This window comes from Sapajus apella, unplaced genomic scaffold (genome assembly GCF_009761245.1).
Source record: "Sapajus apella isolate SASKATOON/1434 unplaced genomic scaffold, GSC_monkey_1.0 scaffold10, whole genome shotgun sequence".
NCBI lineage: Eukaryota > Metazoa > Chordata > Mammalia > Primates > Cebidae > Sapajus > Sapajus apella.
This window is the reverse complement of record NW_022436950.1, coordinates 29,891,198-29,910,294: the sequence shown is the minus strand read 5'-3', so window position 1 is coordinate 29,910,294 and position 19,097 is coordinate 29,891,198. Positions and strand designations below refer to the sequence as shown.

The 19,097-nt window shown below is 37.3% G+C and overlaps 1 protein-coding gene across 1 annotated transcript in view; it reads left to right on the top strand.

Annotated features, from left to right (window-relative positions):
* The window catches only part of MAP2 (microtubule associated protein 2), a 302,193-nt gene that overhangs the window by 69,231 nt on the left and 213,865 nt on the right, over positions 1-19,097 (top strand). Inside the window, exon 3 of the mRNA XM_032278374.1 lies at positions 13,935-13,984. The gene's annotated coding sequence lies outside the window, so the exon portion shown is untranslated. The remainder of the gene's footprint in view (positions 1-13,934; positions 13,985-19,097) is intronic.

The following is a 19,097-nucleotide window of genomic DNA, read 5'->3' as shown; positions in this document are numbered from 1 at the left end:
CCTGCACATTCTGCACATGTATCCTAGAACTTAAAGTATACTTAAAAAGTAAATAAATAATAAATTTAAAAGCCCACTAAAACTCAATGAAACCAAGATGGCGATGAGAGTGACCTTTGGTCGTCCTCACTGCTACAGTCCTACCAGTGCCATGACAGTTTACAAACCCCATGGCAATGTCAGGAAGTTACCCTATATGGTCTAAAAAGGGGAGACATGAATAATCTACTTCTTGTTAGCATATAATCAAGAAATAACCATAAAAATGGGCAACCAACAGCCCTCAGGGCTGCTTTGTCTGTGGAGTAGCCATTCTTTATTCCTTTGCTTTCTAAATAAACTTGCTTTCACTTTGAAAAATAAATAAATAAATATTGCCATCTTCCAAAGTTTTTGTCCTACTGAAAACACTTAGAGAAAGAACTATAAGAGATTGGGATATTTTCATTTCAAAAATTTATCAGTGGTTTTAAGTTTCTTCAAAGCATGTTTTCCCCTATTATTTCTGCCTGAATTTGAATATGCCAGAATTCCTTGGAGAATTATATAGTTAGGAAAAACCATCATTGCTGTAAACTTAAAAATAAAAGATGAAAAAATAATATATGCTGGTCATATATCCATATATATGTATATATGTCACCTTATCTGTGATTTTTATTATTTATTTGCCTTAATAAAAGACATTGGCATAATATCAATTAATTAGAAGTGTTTTCTCCCCATAGGCACTGGATATTTAATCTTTATAAGCTTAGTTTTCTCCCGGGAATAAAAAACACAGTATCTGCTGTGTTTGGTCTTCATGAGGATTAAATCAATGCTTCTGACAGCTTTGTATAATGCTTGAGTTATATTGAACACTTAATGCTCATTTTCTATAATTTTTGTTGTTTTGTATTAGAATGGTACTCTAGCTTTCATAAAATAATTTCCATGATTTACACATTTGAAAGTTCTTATTTTCAATTGGTACTCATTTTTTCCAGTTATTGCATCACCTAGTTATTTTATTTTCAGTGTTGTGACAGTAAATGGGTGAATTAGGCCCAATTTCCCAGCATGTAATTGGCCCTCTTTAGCCTTAACTTTCATTTCCAGCCATTGTTACGGCAGCTACAGCAAACATGTCAGAGTACAGAACATTCCATTAAGAGCCATACCTCGTGCCTAGCTTCCTACGATGTTGTTTTATATGAATAATACAATGTCTAGAGGTGAAATTAGTTGGAGTGCTCATGACTCAGCCTCTTTTTCCGGGGAATGAGTCATTCCACATTTATAGATTCCCGACTTTGTGCTGTATACCACACTAAGTGATTGGAAAACTAATAGATTTGCTGGGTCACTGAACCAGAGTAGCCCACTGTCTGGGCAGGCAGGATATGGCATTCATTAAGAACAATATAGGCTTACACAAAGCCAGCACTCTATTAATGTTATATCTACCTGTCAAGGCAAAGTGCAATTAAATATACAATAATATGAGCTGTCTAGACAACTTAATTCTATGTTTTGGAACATGTACCTCTGACCCTCTATTGATATATTTTGCCTAATTGTATCACCACAAATTTAACTCCTTTATTGTTTTAAGTATTAAGTTTTTATTCCTTTGTCTATCACATAAAATCATACCCTTCATGAATAGGTCAGTTGCCTGATGAATACCTTTCCTTTATTATCCTGCCAGAAACTCACACTTAATGTAACTAATAAAGCCCATCATCTTCTACTTTTACCCAGCAACCTGATATCCGTTCAGGCTTTCCTGTTTCTAAGAATGTTCTGGGAGTCTGTTTGTCTTACACTCTCAAAATTCTCTTGGCTCCTTTCTCCATCCTGTGCCTTTCTTGGCCAGTCTATCCTTAAATTCTTTTTTTGTGTGTGTGAGACAGGGACTCTGTTGCCAACGACGGGTTTCAGTGGCACAGTCATAGCTCACTGTAACCTCATATGCCTCTAGCATCAGCTTCCCCAGTAGCTAGGACTACAGGTGTGAACCACCATACCCGGCTAATTGAAAAAAAAAAATTGTAGTGGTCTCTCTGTGTTGCTCATGCTGGTCTCAAACTCCTGGCCTCAAGGATTCCTCTGCCTTGGTCTCCCAAAGTGCTGGGATTAGAGGTGAGCCACCACACCCAGCTTTCATCTCTAAATTCTGTATAGACTGTAAATACTCTTATGGACTGAGTTGTGCCCCACCCCATCCATTTGTTGAAATTCTAAGTGCCAGTGTGACTGTTAAAAATAGGGCCTGTAGAAGGTAATTAAGGTTAAATGAAGTCATGATGGGGGGGCCCTAATCCAAAAGGATTGGTGGCCTCATAAGAAGAGGAAAAGAGAGTTTTCTAAACTTTACCCACCCACCTTCAAGTCTTTCTTTCTCCACCATGTGAGGACATAGAACGTGGCTGTCTGTAAGCCAGAAAGGTAGCCCTCACCAGAACCAGACCATGTTGGCACTTGATCTCATCCCTCCAACCTCCATAACTGTGAACAAGCAAATTTCTGTTGTTTAAGCCACACAGTCTATGGCATTTTGTTATGGTAGACTATACTGGGCCATTCTTGCATTGCTATAAAGAAATACATGGGATTGGGTAACTTATTAAAAAAAGAGGTTTAATTGGCTTACAGTTCTGCAGGCTATACAGGAAACATAGTGCTGGCATCAACTTCTGGGGAGGACTCAGGGAGCTTTTTCTCCTGGCAGAAAGAAAGCAAAGCAGGATTAGGCACTTCACATGGTGAAAGCAGGAGCAAGCGATGGAGAGAATGAGAGAGAGAGAGTAGAATGGGAGGTGCCACACTCTCTTAAATGACCAGATCTCATGAGAACTCCCTGTCACAAAAACAGCACCAAGCCATGAGGGATCACCTCCATGATCCAAACCCTTTCCACCAGGCCCCACCTCCAGCACCGGGGATTACAATTCAACATGAGAGTTGGGCGGGGACAAATATGAAAACTATATCATTCTACCCCTAGTCCCTTTCAAATCTCATGTTCTTCTCACATTGCAAAATACAACCATGCCTTCTCAATGGTCCCCCAATGTCTTAACTCATTCCAGCATTAATTCAAATGTCCAAAGTGCAAAGCCTCATTTGAAACAAGGCAAATCCCTTCCATCTACAAGCCTGTAAAATCAGAAAGAGTTATTTACTCCCAATATACAATGGAGGTATAGGCACTGGGTAAACATTGCTATTCCCAGAGGAAATTGTCCAAAAGAAAGGTGCTACAGGACAATGCAAGTTCAAAACCTAGCAGGGCAGTCATTAAACTTTAAAGCTCCAAAATAATACCTTTTGACTCCGTGTCTCACACCCACAGCACACTGGTACAATGAGGAGGCTCCAAAGGACTTGGTTAGCTCTGCCCTTTTAGCTTTGCAGGTTGCGTCTTCCCCACACCCCTCAGTTGCTCTCACAGGTTGTTGACTGCCTGCAGCTTTTCCAGGTGCAGGATGCAAGCTGCTGGTCTGAGGCCTGGAGGGTGGTAACTCCCTTCTCACAGCTCCACTAGGTAGTGCCCCCGTGGAGACCCAATGTAAGGGTTCCAACTTCACATTTCCCCTTGGTACTGCCCTAGTAGAGGTTCTCTGTTGGGGCTCTGCCCATGCAGCAGGCTCCTGCTGGGGTACCCAGGCTTTTTCATACATCCTTTGAAATCTAGGTGGAAGGTGCCAAGCCTCATTCACTCTTGCACTCTGTGCACCTGTAGGCTTAACAACACATGGAAGCAGCCAAGACTTACAGCAGTTTATGCTCTCTAGAGCGGTGGCAGAACAGTTTCTGGGGTCCTTTGAGCAGAGGCTGGAGCCAGAGCTTCCAACGCAGTACAGAATCCAGGGCTGTGCAGGGCAGTGGGGCCCTGGACCTGGCCCACAAATACATTCTTCTTTCCTACGCCTCTGGGCCTATGATGGGAGGGGCTGCCATGAAAGTCTCTGAAATGCCTTCAAGGCCTTTTTCCCATTGACTTGGCTATCAGCACTTGGTGGGGGTTTAGTTATACAAATTTCTCTACCAAGTGGTTGTTCCACAGCCTACTTGAATTCTTCTCTCAGAAAAGCTTTTTCTTTCTCTGCCACATGGTTCGACTGAAATTTTTACAAACTTTTATGGTGTGCTTCCCTTTTAAATATAAATTCCAACTCTTAATCTTTTCTTTGCTCCTGCTTCTGAGCATAGTTGTTAGAAACAGCAGGACACATCTTGAATGTATTGCTGCTCAGAAATTTCATCTGCCAGATTCTCTGAATAGTCACTATGAAGCTCAAACTTCCAAAGACCCCTAGGGTATGGACACAATCCAGCCAAGCTCTTTGCTAACACATAATATGTGTGACCTTTGTCCCAATCCCCAGTAAGCTCCTCATTTTCCTCAGAGACCTCATCAGCCTGGATTTTGCTGTCCATATCACTGTCAGCATTTTGGTCACAACCATTTAACTATTGTCTAAAAAATTCCAAACTTCCCCTCATATTTCTATCTTTTTCTGAGCCCTCCAGACTCTTCCAACCTCAGCTCATTACTTAGTTCCAAAGCTGCTTCGACATTTTCAGGTATCTTCATAGCAACACCCCACTCTTCAGTTCAGTGTATTAGGCTGTTCTTACATTGCTGTAAGAAATACCCAAGACTGGGTAATTTATTATAAAAATAAGTTTAATTGGCTCATGGTTCTGCAATCCATACAGAAAACAGTGCCAGCATCAGCTTCTGGGGAGGCCTCAAGGAGCTTTTACTGATGGTGGAGAGCAGTGCAGGAGCAGGCACTTCATATGGTGAAAGCAGGAGCAAGCCAGAAAGAGAGACACGGGGTGGGGAGGAAAAGGAGAGGGAGAACGCCCGGGGGAGGTGGCACACACTTTTAAATGACTTGATCTTTTGAGAACTCACTATGATGAAGACAGCACCAAGCCACGAGAGCTCTGCCCCCATAACCCAGTCACCTCCCTCCAGGACCCACCTCCAGCAACAGGGAGAACAATTTAACATGCGATTTGGGTGGAGACACCAAAACTATATCACAGTCTAAGCCAACTAATACACATATCCATGCAATCCTATAACACTCTCCTTTATATGGACGCTGTCTCCACCTGCATTGGCTCTTCATTGCCATTCACCTGGACTTCTGAAGGAGCCACTTAAATGGATACTTCTTTAAGCACTCCCCTCTCTGATCCAATCTACATAAGATTGCCAGTCGCGGTGGCTCACGCCTGTAATCCCAGCACTTTGGGAGGCTGAGGCGGGTGGATCACGAGGTCAAGAGATCGAGACCATCCTGGTCAACATAGTGAAACCCCGTCTCTACTACTAAAAATACAAAAAATCAGCTGGGCATGGTGGCACGTGCCTGTAATCCCAGCTACTCAGGAGGCTGAGGCAGGGGAATTGCCTGAACCCAGGAGGCGGGGGTTGCGGTGAGCCGAGATCGCGCCATTGCACTCCAGCCTGGGCAACAAGAGCGAAACTCCGTCTCAAAAAAAAAAAAAAGATTCCTAAATATGCCATTCTTGAGTTTAAAACCTTCAGCAGTCCACTTTCACCTACAAAATTAAATACATTTAATTGAATAGCCTCCTCAGATTGCCATTCAAGGTCATTGTTTACTATATAGATCCAACTGCTTTTCACTCAATGATTGCTCTTCTTGCGTGTCATACCCTAGCTATGTATTTTTCCAAACACCCCCTGGGCTTTGATTCTTCTGTTACTTTGTTTCTGTGGTGTCCTGTCCATTGTCTGAACTGGTCTCCTTCTTACTCCATCTCTACCTATCAAAATCTCTTGCCTCCTTCAAGGACTAACTCAAATGTGACTTCCTTTGTAAATCTTTATCTTCATAACAGGATTTTCCACCCTTTGGTTCTCCTTTTTGTCTCCCAAAAGCTCTGTTAGTATTTCCTTGTGGCAATATAAATATATGTATTTTTTTTGCGTCATAACTTTTTGTCTTTTGACTTTTTCACAACTTCCCCTATCCCACTAGATTCTAAGTGGACTCTTTAAAGAACATTGGATCCCTAGAATACTAACTGATGCTAAAAAAAAAATAAATCAAACAACAGCAACAACAAAAACCCTACTCAGCTGGGTATGGTGGCTTATGCCTGTAATCACAGCAATTTCAGAGGTTGGATCACTTGCGCTCAGGAGTTTAGACCAGCCTGGACAACATGGGGAAACTGTCTCTACAAAAAAAAAAAAAAAAATTAGTTGGGCGTGGTGGTTCATGCCCGTAGTCCCAGCAACTCAGGAAGCTGAGGTGAGAGGATCATCTGAGCCTGGGGAGGTTGAGACTGGAGTGAGGCATGATCATGCCAATGCACTCCAGCAGAGACAACAGAGTGAGACCCTGTCTCCATTAAAAAAAAAAAAAAGAAAAAAAAAAGCCTACTCTATATCTCAAAAACATGATAATCACAAGAATTATAAAGAATAAACATTTCCATTTTTTTTTTAATTTTAATTTTTATTTTTTTTAAGACAGGGTTTCACCATGTTGGTCTGGCTAGTCTTGAACTCCCGACCTCAGGTGATCCGCCCCCCTTGGCCTCCAAAGTGCTTGGATTACAGGCGTGAGCCACCATACCTGGCCTCCATTTTTTTTTGAAAAATAGAATCTTTTAAATATCTTTTAACTGCAGTATTACCAACATTTGTTTCTGTAAGTTGTACCTCAAGTAGTAACTTTTCTATTACTTAAGCAGTAACAATTTATATAATTTGAAAACTCAATGTAACTTTAACAAGGGAGAAACATAAGAAATAGTTGTGAATTTTCAACTCACAATTAACCTTGATAATCCAATAGCTACAAGATGTCTGCTATTTTCATTTTGTATTCCTTGTGAGATATAATCGGGCATATTTTAGTTTGACACAGGCTTTATAATGTTATCTGACCATCACAATATGATTTATAATATGGAGGCATGAAGCTGGCGGGGGTGAGGGAGGGCTAAGAAGAGCTCTAGCAATTAAGATGATTTGCTGATATTATTCTTACCTTTTAGGTGAGGATAAAGAGAGAGGATGGAGAAGTGGTGCTTTTACTATGCTGGTACATTAAGCTGCCTGGAAGCAGCTAAATCCTATTGAAAAGAATTTTATTTGTGTTTTGCTTAGGGCATTGTTTAGCAAACTACTACACAAAAAGTCTTGACTTCTGTGTTTGAAATGGCAGATGTTCACAGTCAGGACTGAGCCTTAGGGCAACATCAATCTTCATGATTCTGTTCCTATTTGCTCAATAACTGGCTTGGTTGGAAAAAAAGAAAAAAAGTTCCAAGGAGTTATTTACAAAGCAGCTGCTCCTGGCACTGCAAATGAAAGTTCTCTCCTTAAGAAAAGCAAGCAAAAAAATAGAAGCCACAGGACAGCTTGAGTCCACCAGGTCAAAAATGAATGCCTCTTTTCCCTCAACTGTGTTTCCAATATTTTAATATAAAAATTGTATATATTTAAGGTGTACAACCTGACGTTTTGATGTTTTGAGATGTATATATATATACACATACAGTGAATTGATTACTAGAGTGAAGCAAATTAACATGTCTGTCTCCTCACACAGTTACCTTTTTAAAAGGTAACCCCTGAAATCTATTTTTTAAGCAAATTTTCAGTATACTTTACAATATTATTAACTATGGTCGTCATGCTGTACGTTAGACCTCTAGATTTAGCCATCCTGTATAACTGTGACCTTATAGCCTTTGACCAACATGTCTTCATTCCACTAACCTCCCTACCTCCTGATAACCACCATTCTACTCTTCTTCTATGAGTTCAGCTTTTTAAGATTCCATATAAGTGAGATTGTGCAGTAGTTTTCTTTCTGTGTCTGGCTTATGTCACTTACCATAATGCCTTTCAGGTTTTTTCATTTTGTTGCAAATGGCAGGATCTCCCTTTTAAAGTCTTAATAATATTCCTTTATATATAGTATCTCACAATTTTATTTATTTTTTTTTTTTGAGCCAGAGTCTCCCTCTGTCACCAAGGTTGGAGTGCAGTGGTGTGATCTCGGCTCACTGCAACCTCTGCCTCCTGGGTTCAAATGATTCTTCTGCCTCAGCCTACCGAGTAGCTGGGATTACAGGTGCCCGCCACCACGCCTGGCTAATTTTTTGTATTTTTAGTAGAGATAGGGTTTCACCATGTTGGGCAGGCTGGTCTCGAACTCCTGACCTCAGGTGATCCACCCACCTCAGCCTCCCAAAGTGCCGGGGTTATAGGCATTAGCGACCGAGCCTGGCCGTATCTTGCAATTTTTTAATCCATTCATCTGTTGATTGACACTGGTTGTTTTCATATTTTGGCTATTGTGAATAATGCTGCAGTGAACACAGGAATGCAGATATCTCTTCAAGATACCAACTTAATTTTCTTTGTGTCTTTTCCCTGTAGTGGGATTGCTGGATCAAATTGTTGTTTTCTGTTTAATTTCTTGAGGTGCCTCCATAGCGCTTGTACCAATTTACATTCCCATCAACAGTATACAGGATTCCCTTTCCTTTTCCCCACATTCAACACTTTTTAAACAATCTTTTTAATGATAGCCATACTTGTTGAAACGTGTGCTCTGAATGAAGAGACGACCCAGACCCCCCACGCCCCCCCACCTCCGCCAAAGCAGGCTTTGTGTGAGCAACATGGCTGCTTATTCACCCCAGTGCGGGCAGGCTGAGTCCAAAAAGAGAGCCAATGAAGGGTGGTTTTATAGGTTTGGGGTGGGCAGTGGAAACCTACAGAAGTTACAGCTTAGGGTGGTTTTCTGCAAGCTGGGAGGAGGTCGTAAGGTATGGAGTCATGAGGTTGACCCACAAAGTCCAATGGCCTTATCAACTGGGATGGGAATAGGGAACAATAGAGAATGTCTTAAAGCTAAGTAGGCACTGCAGGGGTTGATCATTTCTTCCCTTTTTCATGGTCTTCCAGTTATTTCAGATTTTCTAGGAACTCATCTGGAGTGTCTGTGCAGGTCACAGAGGTTAACATGGCGTCCATAGGGCCATCAGTCAGCCTAAAAGACCTTACAATACGAACAGGTGTGAGATAGATATCTCATGGTTTTGATTTTCGTTTCTCTGATAACTTCTGATATTAGCCACTTTTTCATAAACTTGTTAGCCATTGCCATGTCTTCTTTGGAAAAATGTCTATTCAGGTCCTTTGCTCATTTTTAAATCAGGTTGTTTTTATTTGTTTGCTTTTAGATATTGTCTCATTGTTTTCCTTACATATTTTTAATTTTTTTTTTTTTTGAGACAGGGTCTTATTATCTGTTGCCCAGGCTAGAGTTTGGTACACAGTCACAGCTCACTGCAGCCTCGACTTCCTGGGCTCAATCAATCCTGCCACCTCAGCCTCCTGGGTAGCTGGGACAACAAGCATGCATCATAATGCCCAGCTAATTTTTTTGTCATTCTTTGTATAGATGGGGTTTCTCCATGTTGCCCAGAATGGTCTTAAACTCCTGGACTCAAGCACTGCACCCTCTTGGGCTCCCAATGTGCTGGGGTTACAGGCCTGAGCCCCCACACCCAGCCCTGTATTTTGGATATTAACCTCTTGTCAGATATATGGCTTGCAAATATTTTTTCCCCTATTCTCTAGGTTACCTTTTTATTTTTTGATTGTTTCCTTTTTTGGACAGTTTGATGTAGCCCCACCTGTTTATTTCTGCTTGTGATGCCTGAGCTCTTGGTGTCATATTCAAAAAATCATTGCCAAAGTCAATGTCAAGAAGCTTATTTCCTTTGCTTTCTTCTAGGAGTTTTATGACTTCAGATCTTACATTTAAGTTTTCATTCAATTTTGAGTTGCTTTTTGTGCATGGTGTAAGATAAAAGCCCATTTTCATTCTTCTAACATCATTTATTGAAGAGACTGTCCTTTCAATGGAAGTCATATAAGGCAAGGATGGGATTTTTATTTTCTTATTCTCACCAAAATGGGTATTTTCAACTGTTTCTTTAAATTTGACATAGAATTGGAAAAAATACAACAGTAAGCACCTTTATTCATTTAACAATATTTGTTGATATTTTGTGTGTGGAATACCTTGGGTTCAAATAGAAAGTTCGCATACCTGAAATAGTATTGGCAGGGTGTGGTGGGCTCAGGCCTGTAATCCCAGCACTTTGGGAGGCTGAAGCAGGCAGATCGCCTGAGGTCGGGTGTTCAAGACCAGCCTGACCAACATGTTGAAATCCCATCTCCACTTAAAAAAAAAAAAAAAAAAAAAAAAAAAAAAAAATAGCTGTACATGGTTGTGCATGCCTGTAATCCCAGCAACTCGGGAGGCTAAGGCAGGAGAATCACTTGAACTCAGGAGGTGGAGGTTGTAGTGAGCTGAGATCATGCCACTGCACTCCAGCTAGTTGACGGAGCAAGACCCTGTCTCAAAAAAAAAAAAAAAAAGCAAGATTTTTTTTGGAGATGGGGCTGGTAGTTGTGGGGAGGAGGAACATTGGAAGAGTGACAAGTAAGTTGGAATGTCTTTCCAGTTACATATGGAATACATAAAGAAGTCAAGTTCCTGTGTCATAGAACTAAAAGAAAAAAACTCACAAGTATCATTTTGTTTTTGCTATGAAAGTATACATTTGGGAGTGCACATACAAGAAATCCAGTATATTTTTAAGAATATTAAAGATATCAGGATGCTGATCTGTGTCAACGAGCAATTAGCAAGAAGTAGCTATAGTCAAATGATAAAGTGACGCCTAAAACTTGCAAGCAACAAATGGGCAGTTTCATGTTCGGCTTTTCCGGACTCCAGGCAACTAGTGAACCACATTCTCTTTAAAGAGTTGTTAAGTGGCAATATCATCCTGGTAGTCATTGCTCAGTATGCATTTAGTGATTATAGAGCAGGTTTTTGTATGAGACACTATGCAAGATCCTAGGATAACAGCATCACTTATTTTATATTGTAGTGAAATATATGTAACATAAAATATAACATTTCAACCATTTTTAAGGGTTCAGTTTTGTGGCATTAAGTACATTCACATTGCTGTGCAAGCTATCATTTGTTTTTCCTAGTGAATATTTAGATCTAAATATTCTTTTTCAATGCCTCCTTTTTTCTTAGGGGATAGTGATTGATAATATGACTAAAATGAACATATATGCAGTGTATCCACTCTGTCTTTCATAGCTTAGCGTTCTTACGTACATTCTATTTTAGCCATCTCTTGCATACACAGTAGTGCACATGCAATCCAGCCACACAAACACTGTCACTGAGTGTGTTGAATCCGTGACTGTCCTTCTTACTCTCTTAGCATTTTTTCTTCTTGTTTTAGAGACATTATTTTTTCTTTCTCTTTTTTCCTTTTCTCTCTTAGTATTTTTGTTTTAAATTTCTCATGCTTTCTCTTTAAATTTGTGGAGCAAAACAAAAAAAAACAAACAAGAAACTATGTTTTAACAGGAATGTTCCAGATATTCCCAGTTTTTGATACCCTTAGCATCTGAGTAATTTTATTTTCAAGATGCCTCTAGGCCAAAAGATGTACCTCACAGTTTAATTTAATTAGCATAATATGTTTAAGTTCTAACAACTTAGAAGCCTTTTGAAAAAATAATTCAAATAAATTGAAAGCAAATCTATTTTTGTTTTATGTGTAGAAACCCACAATCACTTACTAATGGGATTTGTGCCTGTTGAATACTGCCCAGCCCTCAAACCTTGGAGTCAAACTGGACACTATCATTCTTATTTCCTTTAATTTTATATGGAAAAAAAGATTTTTGGTCATTCCTATTTCACATTGATTTTCATGCAGTATTTGCTTTTATATCACAAACCTCATGAAAAACCCAACTTTTCAAAGCTGTGAGCATCATTGAAAGGAAAGTAGCATAATCTAATATTGAAACCATAAACCACTTTAATGGTTCTTGTGCTGCTTAGTGGATATTGCTGTGGATTTTTTGTTTTTGTTTTCATATATTGAAAACATTTCGGCCAGGCATGGGTGGCTCATGCCTGTAATTCCAGAACTTTGAGAGGCCAAGGTGGGTGGATCGCTTGAGTCCAGGAGTTTGAGACCAGCCAGGGCAACATGGTGAAACTCCATCTCTATAAAGAATACAAAAATTAGTCAGGTGTAGTGGTTCATGCCTGTAGATTCAGCTACTACAGAGGCTTAAGTGGGGGGACAGATTGAAACTGGGAGGTTGAGGCTGCAGTGAGCCATGACCACATCCCTCCACTGAGTGCAGGGTGACAGAGTGAGATGCTGTCTCAAAAAAATAAAAGAAAAAGAAAATATTTCACCATCCCCCTAAGAGTTTATAGTGGTGCCCTGGGCCAATATGACAATTAGGGAGCTGCTGGCTTTTAGCCAAAAAATAATATTTTTATCGAAGTAAAATAATATCAGGTGTTTGAAATCAAAATAGGTATACTAAAGGCATTAATCTTAAATATCCATCATAATTTCCTCAGATACTTAAAAAACAAATCTCCACAGATGTATCAACCTATCATTTTGTTAGGATTAAAAATCAACTATTAGGATTAAAAACCCTTAGGATTAAAAATCAACTGTTTCATATTCAGTTGTATTTTCTGTGGTTAACTAGTATTTTCTTTATATTATTTTACACTGTCCTTTTCAGTAAATAATTGGTTTTAGGCTAATTTAGTTTTGGGATTTAGCATAGGAGTCTAATAATGAAACATTTTGAACATAGAAGAAGAACATATGCTGTTTTCTATCCAATTAACTCACAACCATACTTCTAGAACTTAACTTGCCTTTTAATTAGAGACTTTGCCATAGATGCTCCCTGTGGTGAGGCGAGTCTCACTCTTTTGTCACTCTAAAGTTTTGTTTACTATCTGTCCCAGAGGCAGGCTGACATTTGGGTTTTTAGGTTTTTTTTTTTTTTTTTTTTTTTTTTTTTTGTCCCTGGTTTATCTTCTTTATACTTTCATTTGACAACATACTTTTATGCATATTTACTTCTCAGCATATTTTGTGGCAAGGCTAAGGTGCAAGAGACCAGTGGGAAGATTGATTGTTTACCACTGGAATGGTCTTATTTGACCTTTGCTACCTTTAGCAAAGGTTTAGACTGATTGTTGACCCAGGACTAAAAATCTATAGACTCTCTGTGTATATTAAACCAGATTAAAGACCTGTGTCAGTCTGTACAGACTGTTCTAACAAACATAGAAGAACAGAAATAAATTTTTCACAGTTCTGGAAGCGGAGTTCAAGATCAAGGCAGCAGCAGATTGTTTTTGCTGAGGTCCTGCTCGCTGTTTTTTCCCTCGTCTTCATATGGCAGAAGGCATGAGAGTGCTCCCTGTGATCTCCCGTGTAAAGGCATAGTCATACTTTTTATATTTCTGAGATCTCTTTTACAGGGGCACTAATCGCCTTCCAAAGGCCCCACCTCCAAATATCATCACATTGAGGGATTAGGATCTCAACATATGAATTTGGGGTGGAGGGGACATAAGCATTCAGTCTATGGCAGGATCAAAATGCACGAGTTTTATTATTTTTCATTAAACATCTCTTAAGAGCAATGGTAGTATTTTAGAAGCAGAATATGTTAAAAATTCTTTTGTTTGGTTGTATTAGAATATAAGCATAGGACTTCTACTTTAAATAAGTATAAACTTCTACTTTAAATAAGTATAAAAGAAAAATAGGACCTAATTTTGGCGTTTAATATTTTTTTTAATAAAATGTAGAACGTATTTTTAAGTTTAAAGTTTTATTATGTGTAACCCTCATACATTGTAAATGGATATGTTTCAGTCAGTGCATTTTATGGAATGAGGAACAAATCACTTCTGACTTTATCTTCCTCCTTAGTGAAAGAAAAGGCCAGATTGTTCAACTGATTTAACTTACTGTATATTTTCTTCTTCTTCTTTTAGATTTTATTGACCTAATCCAAAGTATCTTATAACTTCTGGCTGGAATTAAGGTCAGTACTATATTTGTGTCAATCATGAATAAACTGAAATAAAATAAAGGCATCGTGGGTTTTTAGATAGCTGGATCAGAAATATGCTTGCAATGTGTGGTAAAATCTAAAATTTAGGAAAAGCTGGATAAATTTCAGAGTTGATCTACTAGCAAACATGGTTCCCCAAGCAGTGTTTGTTTTTCTAATTAGTATAATTTTTTGGTTATTGAATGCTGAATGTATTTCATCTTACTAGCTAAGTTTCGATTAATGAAAAAAATCCAACTCAAATTCACTCATTTAGTTAACAGAAATATTAAAATAATTACTTCTTAGAAAGCTGGTTAACATTTCCAAGGATGATCAGCTGTCTGAATTTGCAGGAAAACATTTTGATTTCCACAATTATATACCCACAGAGAATACATTTCCTAAAGAAGGCAGAGTTGAAAATGTACTTCTCAATAAAAAATTTCAGTTAGCTCAGTGTTAAGATGTCATTCCTTTGGTTCTGTGCTTCATTAATTGGCTTTTTATTGAGACTCGAAACTAGCTTAACTGAGTTTAGAGTAATAACAGAACCTCAGAAGGCCCTCACTGCAATAAGCTTGAGATATTATTTATGCTTTCTACTTTTTTTTTGAACATGTATTCGGATTTTTTTTTAAGGGAACTAAACACTGAATGAAATTAAGGCTTTTATTGCTTATGAAAGAACAACATGCCAGGTGTTGCTAAACTTTTTGTATAGACTTTTGATTAATAATTAACATAAAGGAAAACATTGGCTTTTCATGTTCCCTTATAATCAGGAATTTTCCTTTGAAAGCCCATATTTAACCCTTCATATTGCAGTGTCTGTCATACAATAGGCACTCTGTAAATATGTACCTTTTTTAGCCCCAATTCTGACCTCACTTTCCTACAACCAAATACACATAAACACACAAGACACAGGCAGACACACACACACACACACACACACACACACACACACACACACACACTCTCTCTCTCTCTCTCTCTCTCTATCTCTCTCTCAGATAAAAAACTGCTATTATTTCTCTTTTCAAACTTAGCTTTCCTATCTTTGAAATCTGTATAGAATGAAGCAAATAGATTAAAATCATGCCTATAGATAATTGGCAACTTAATAGAGAAGAAAGGTGAAATGTCTGTAAGTGTTGATTTAAAGTCTACTTATAAACTATGTTATTTTATTATGTGTTTTTACATAGTTCAAGGCCAAATGTATTGAAGTCTCCCTTTTTTATTCATTCCTTAGTGTATACTATGGATATTTGTGAACATTTAAATGTGTAATTTTTTAAAAGACGTTTTGAACTTTTTTTTCTATCCCATTCACCTACAAAACCAAAATTACAAGTAGAATGAGATTTTTGTAAAGTATACATTCAATGAATTAGTAATGTTTTCAATGCACAGAGTTAAGTTTTAATTATAAATCTGTATTACAGGTAAACCTTACCTTTCTCTTTTTAAATAAGAAGTAAACTCCTCCCTTTCTGATTTTTATCTTATAGTTGATATGGTAAACATGGCAATTTCCAATCTCATCTTGCTCTGACCACTTTCCAGAAAGAAAGAAAACTGAAAAGAAAAGATTTTTGTTAGATTATTAAAAAAAAACAACTGACTGTAATGCAGAAACATTTTTCATAATCTGATCCCCTAACCATCGTCCACTTGGAGATTTCTGTTGTGGGAATATGAATATTGAGTGTATTTGGTCAAGATGACTTGCCTATTTTCAAATAAATATACCGGTGAAAATAAAGTGTACATAAAAATGGAAACATATTTAAACCTCTCTTATTACCAGGTCTTCCCACTTGGATATGTGTGGTTTAGTACAATTAGTATGGTTTTCCCTTCTATCTGGAAATGAAAATAACATTAAATTACATTTGGTGAATTAGTTATCTAAATCACATTTTATAAAAGTGGCTAGATGCAGTAAGTCTCTTAAAAATATATTAAATCACCAGAAATAGCCAAGTTATCAAAACAGAATATATGGAATGGAAATTACCATTCTTTTTTCAACTATAACTAAGTTCTTTTTGTTTAAGATAAAAGAGTTTCCCTCCCAGAAAAAGTGTGTTTTTCTGTAAAAATATTAGCTGAGCAAAGTAACTAGTGTTTCCAGATAAAAGCAAGCTACCAATAGGCGTACATAAAATAGGACATCAGAAATGCCATTGCAGTATTTTATCAGTTCTGTGATACATGTAATTTTACGTTAAATTATGTAAAGTTAAGTGATTCTATAGTTAAATTGATGACATTATTTTTCTTGGTAGTAAATGAGGCGTGTATTGTAATGAACGGTATCTTAGATTTTATAAAACACAGTATTACTAAATTTAGACTGGAAATGTGTTTTAGGCTCCTAAACTTATTCCCCCCTTCCCCCCCCCGCCAAAAAAAAAAAGTCAGAATGAAGTCCAGAAACAAGGATGGTAAATTTGGCACTGATTTTTAGCAACATTTTAGACCACACTTTCTGCCTTTTTAAAAAAACGGTATTGGTTTTTCTGATCAACTTCTTTTTCTTTATTATTAATACTGCTACCAGCATTTTGGTATATTTTCCTCCAGTTTTTGTTGTGGTTTCTTTTCACAAAAGTGAAGTTAAATTTTTTATTCTATATATTCCAGTTACTTGAAAAGGTGATTTTTAATGACTCTGTGATATACTATCCTATGGATATTTCATAATTTATTTCACCATTTACCCACCATTGTTGGACATTCAGATTGTTTTTAATATCTCACTATTTTAAATAGCACTGCAATAAATATCCTACTAAAATGTTTGTCACTGCTGACATTGTACTTAGCATCAATTTGTAGTAGTGGGATTATGTAGTATAAAGAAATAAGTATATTTGATGTGACTAACATGTACATTGTGAGTGTTCCCCAAAATTATAGTACCAATATGCACTTTACTGGTAGCAGAGGCAGTCTGAGTTTTGCAATATCCATGCCAATGTTGGAACTAGGACTTTAAAAATTTCTCTCAGTTCGATAAGCAAATGATGATTTCTCAATTTTAGAGTATAAAATAGGAAACATGCTTATAAAGGAATATTCATGGGTCATTAAAAATATCAATATAAACAGCATACCTTGTTTTTTAGATAGAATTACTAAGTAATGTTAATTTTGTTGGCTCTGCCACTCTCAGCTTGGGAAGGCTGTTTGATCTTATTCTGTTGAAGACAGAATCAGAAGCTAAATAATTTTCATTCTTATAAAGATAGATGATCATGTTAACTATATTAATTATAGTTTTCTTGAGAAAGAGGTTGAGGACCCTGAGGAATGGGACAAGGGAGACTATCTTTAATAGGGTTTTCAAGTTTACTTACAGTGGAGATACTACTCAACATGAAGTGCAGTAGCTTTCCTGGAAGTGTTTGGAATGCTATGAGCAGAAAAGAACTAAGATTGTTCTACAAAGCAAAAGCGAAATGTCATATTGCATGCTAGCTAGTGCTTAGATATGTTATAAATTTCTCTCCTCAAATTTTAAAAATATGTAGAGTACTTTTCTAGATTGATACTGTCTTTTAGTCTCATTTTGCAAAATCAAAAGTTAAAAAGAAAATATTGTATATAACGGGTTGCTATTTTGTATCGGTTTCTTCTTCATCCTGTAAACTAACCCTTTATCATTCCTGTAATGCAGTCAGTACTTAGCATACATATTCCATGAAGACCCTACCTTCAACTACATCCTATCTTGCTCCCAAAGATAAATCATGTTCTTCAGACTGACACCTAGTGCTAAGGATACATTGCTTAACACAAGGCTGTCAGTGCTATAAGACTTCCCCTGTCTTTGCAATGGCACTTGACTTCTATTAAAGTGTTCTGGTGGTATTTGTTGAAGCATCCAGGTTTGAAATTAGATGAATTCATGCTTTCTCAGTGCTTAGAATTCTTAATGAGACAATTTCCTATGTTTTTGTTTGTTTTGTTATTGTTGTTGTTTGTTTGTTTTTTTTAAGAGATGGAGTCTCCCTCTGTCATCCAGGCTGGAGTATAGTGACATAATCATAGCTTACTGCAACCTCAAACTCCTGGGCTCAAGTGGTACTCTCATCTCAGCCTCCTGAGTAGCCTAGGACTAAAGGTGTGAGCCACCATGCCTGACTATATTTTTTATTTTTTTGTAGAGACTGAGTCTCACTCTGTTGCCTAGGCTGGTCTCAAATTCGTGGCTTAAAGCAATCCTCTTGCTTCCTCAGCCTCTGAAAGTGCTGGGATTACAGGCATGAGTCACTGTGCCTGGTCAATTGCCTATGATTGAATCATTAATATTTATCTGAAATTATTTATCAAAGCCCTGATTTTGATGCCACGCTCCAGAAAAGTATGGATGCTGTACTTCCTTTTTACCTGGATCTGGTCCTTCCTCCTAATTCTAATCTGTTCCTCTGGCTTAACATCTGATGCCCTGTATGCTTCTAGATTGCCAAGCTGCTTGCAATGTTCCTTGGTCAAGCCCGCTGATTTTATTATCTGTAAAATGGAAGCAAAAATAACTTCTACTTCATTTCAAGACTGAATGAGATATTATTGCCAATCTTAAAAATTGTAGCTTTTAATCTACTTTTAAGTCCTCTATCAAAATATGCTATTTTGATTATTACACATTGTATACTTGTATCAAAACACCACATTGTGTCTGATAAATATGTACAATTATAATAAATAGATAAATTACATTTTAATGCAAAAAAGACTCTAAGAACAGTGTCTGGCATATGGTGATTGCTAAATAAATGGGAGTGTTTGCTCCATTGAGCCTTAAAAACAAACAAACAAACAAATGCTCTATTAAAGTCTTTTTTTCTAGATTTTACATGTGTAATAAATTCTGATGCTTCTCTTAAAACAGAAAATAAAATTAATGAGGATCTTTAACTTATGAAAGCTTCAAAATATATAAATGAAAGAAGCCAGAAGTTTTATATATATATATTTATATATATATTTTACACATGTATATTTATATATATTTATATATATAATATATTTATATATATAAATATATATTAAAATACATATATTTTATATATAATATATATTATATATT